Source organism: Rissa tridactyla, chromosome 1, assembly GCF_028500815.1.
Source record: "Rissa tridactyla isolate bRisTri1 chromosome 1, bRisTri1.patW.cur.20221130, whole genome shotgun sequence".
NCBI classification, from domain to species: domain Eukaryota; kingdom Metazoa; phylum Chordata; class Aves; order Charadriiformes; family Laridae; genus Rissa; species Rissa tridactyla.
The window spans coordinates 35,422,166-35,426,212 of NC_071466.1; positions in this window are offsets into that span (position 1 = coordinate 35,422,166).

Consider the following 4,047-nt stretch of genomic DNA (forward strand, 5'->3'; position numbering starts at 1 on the left):
CCCGTCACAACTTTGTTTTTACAACTGAGTTTTTTGGGATTCATTCTTGTGCTGGAAAACCAAGCTTATAACTTTCAAAAAAAGAAAACCAAAGCAGAACAGAAATGTTTTCCTTTAGCAGCAACGTACGCTTGAATATTCCTTTAGGATACAGCTCGGTGCCTCAAAGAGAAATGTGAAGATATTTATTTCAGATAGGCAGGGCTTTCTATAGTTGTCATTGATAAAATCACTTTGAACTGAAACATCTGACCAGAACTATGAATCACTGCCTAAAAATATTGCATCACATGATAAAAAGTGAAATTATACGTCTTGAAATGCTAACATTGCTTTTCAGGTTCCCCTATAAAGCACTTGTTCGGTTTCATAGTAGGTACCCCCTAAATTTTTATGTTGCAACCTGTTTATTCCAGATGTTCAGGCTTTTGCTATGTGTAGAAGAGGCAACACCGGAAAAACAAATAGTAGTTGTGAATTAAATTTGCACAAGAAGAGAGGAAATGCTCTGTTAGATAAAATTAATTGTGAAAATGAACTCTCGGAGTTTAGTCACATATTGATTCTTGTCTCAGATCTCTTTTCTGTTGCAGGAATCGAATGGAAATCCATGCCGTGCCCTTACTCCCATGACTGCCAGAATCCTGGTTGCCCTGGAGACACAATGCCACATTCGCAGAAGTGGGAGAGAGAGAGACCTCAGCCCCGCTGTCCTCTGGGGACCGCGCTCCCGAAATTCTTCTGTGGGCCTCCTTTGACCCCCGAGAGCTCGCAGACAAAGAGAGCCAGCCAAGTATTTGTAATGTGAGATGCTACTGTAAATTAAACGCTTACTAATGAAAGATCAGAGGGATCACTTTAAAAAACTAGCTTCCTATTTCCCTGCATGCCTTTGGGAAATAGATAATCATGCTTTTTAGCAGCACAGCCACAGGCACTGTATGTTTAAAGCAAGCAGAAAAGCAAAATCTCTTAGTCTTATAAAAAGGTGTGACACTGGGTAACAATTAGTAACATCCTGGATATAAGAATATACCGGATTAGGACTGTTCTAAAATCCACGTACATTTCTTTCTATCTGAATCATTCATCTGGAAACATGGGATAGTATCTGCTGGAAACGGAAAGTAGAACAAGTCAGCCTCACAGGCTGAGCTTGCTGTCAGTCTCTGGAGGTACGTTAATCCCACAGCAGGTCAATACATTATTTCCTCTGCCACGCATAGGATTTACTGCTCCCATCAGTGCACTGTCCTGTTGTATCGTTGCACAAGAGGCTGGATGCTCGGGGAGGACTTTGCTACTCGGAGAACAAAAGCCTCGCACAGATGACATCAAAGCGAGCGCACCCCCTCTGCGCCTCGGGATGAATGTGCGCAGCTCAGCTCCCTCTTTGCATCACCCAGCAGCAAATTGGGCATGGAGTGGAAATGAGGACAGCAATGAGGGAATCTAGGAATATCAACTTCTTTGCTGTGTGGGCTGGCAAGTGGGAGCTCTGGCGGAAACCTGTAAAATGGCAATGGGTTGGAGGACACTGATGAAGATCCTGTGCTGAGGACAAGAAGTTTCACACTGCTACTAAAAGAAAAAAAAAAGGCACATACATATAAAAGAAAGCAACACTGGCGCTGCTCTGCACAGAAAGGCATCTGTCTCCTCCAACACCCTGCGACTGGATTCACAAGCCCTGTAGGGCGATCGTGAGCGGTGCTGGATGGAAAGACAGCAATGCACAAGAGACAAGCATGAGGAAAATAAGACTGGAGGCAAAGACGACCGCTTTGCAAACTATCTTACTGCTGGGGAAAGGAGACACCTTCCTGTAATTGAATGCTTGTAATTTGGGAGGAATGATATACCTTCTGTGAGTTGAGATGTGCCCAAGTGTTTTGCTGAAGCTCCAGTCCCATGGATTCTGAGTTTGCTGCCGCTCACAAACACAGCCATCAAACGCCTAACTCAGACCAAACAACTGCCCTGTCCCCACCCTGTCTCCTCAGCTTGTCAAAGAAAGAAACTAGCAGTCACCGACGGACCTAACCTCTATAAATTAATTAAAGACATTTTTAACGTAACCCCCTTAATATTTTTCACCTTTGCCATATGTGTGGCAATACATCCCAGTTTGAGTAAACATTTCCCTAATTATCTCAGGCTTTGATCTATGCCTCTGAAGTTGCACACTGCTTCCCAGGCACTGGAATCAGAAGTCTGTGTTGGAGCTGCCCTGTTTTACTGGAATAGTGAATAAAGCCTTTCTCAGACATGTTTTGTTGCGCTCTATTCCAATATATAAATGAAGAGGCCCGTATGCAGAATCTACAACAGCAACAAATGTTAATTGCACAGTAATAGCTCTCAAAAACAATATTCAATGTGATCATGTCTTGTGCTCGCCTCAGGGCATACCACAATCATAATTAATAATGTTCTTTAATAACAATAATAGGGTGAATGCAGCTTATAAATTCATGGGCAAGGTTAATAAATGGGATCTGATGATTAGGTAGGTACAGCTGAACAATTTATGAAGCATTTTAAGAGCTTCCCTAGAGGCAGTGAATCAGGGCTGATCTGCTTGGCTCCTTTAGTGAGCAACAGGAATGAAAAGTAAATAAATAGAGATGTGGAACTACCTTGCCTGCTTTTTATCATGCCCTTCCTCTCAACTTTTTTTTTTTTCTTTTTTTTTTTTTTAATACCAGAGTTAAAATGCCTTTGTAGCAAGGGCTTTTGAAAGAAACTCTGTATGATACAGAGCCTAACCTGTTTGGGGACTGAACATTACTATTATTTTCTTACTGGTCGTGGAGTTCTCCAGTAATCCATCTACAAAAGGCTGCTTCCTGTCTTGACAGGTTTACAGTCTAGGTAATTCAGTGTAAAAGAAATAATGAACAACGCTTGTGGTAACAATTTGACTTCTGAAAGGTAAAGCCTTTGGTGTTTCTGCTCTCCAGCTTGCACAGTCCTACCGCGACCTGTAAATGGTATTTTTCTAAACAGAAAGTCTCTGCTGTCATTCTTGAGCAGGTATGAACAAGCCAGGGCTTACTATCAGTATCATGCTACTGTGACTTAATATACTGTTGAGCATTTGAACTGCATGGCTGCAAGGTCTTTCTACTTACTGCAAAGTTAAATGCACTACTTTAAAACCATCTTTGAGGTGAGATGGGGTACCAGCAGGCACAGGCGCACCTGCGATGCTCCAGCTGTCAAGCACTACCTTGCAAAACCGAGTAACTCAGCTGCTTTTGATGGCATGAATTTAATCCCCAAGGGAAGAGGGTTAAGTGAAGGGCACGGACTGACAAGCTTTGGCTGAGCTTCAGGTGCAGGGACTGAAGACAACGTGGTGCTACTGCCCCCAGAGCAGATACAGCACAAGGAAAGACGAGTTACTCCACTGCTACGTCAATCAGTGCCCAGAAAGTGGTTTACACTTAGATACCATAGAATGGTTTGGGTTGGAAGGGACCTCAAAGATCATCTAATTCCAACCCCCCCTCCCTGCAGGGAGACACCTGCCACTAGACCAGGCTGCTCAAAGCCCCATCCAGCCTGGCCTTGAACATTTCCAGGGATGGGACATCCACAGCTTCCCTGGGCAACCTGTTCCAGTGTCTCACCAGCCTCACGGTAAAGAATTCCCTCCCGATATCTAATCTAAATCTCCCCTCTTGAGAGCAGGGCAAAGGGACAGAACTAAAAGGTGAAGGTAGGTTGTTGGGTATCTAGTGCAGCAAGATAAGCCTGTCAGTGTCCATGCAATTATACTATCCTATATTTGGAATAAGTCAATAATACACATACATGTAATACATATACATACCATACAAACCATCAGCTTGTGTGCAGTAACACACTTGGCAGCATTGAACTGAGGAGTGTGAGTGTTGCCCCTGTTGGAACCTTGAACCTGCAGTTTGAACCCAGAGGCGAACATCACCACAGTGAAGTTACAAAACAAACCGAGAATGATGAAAACGACAGTGAGGTTTTTAAACGGTAACTGAAAATGTAAGAATTTTTATTGTCAAG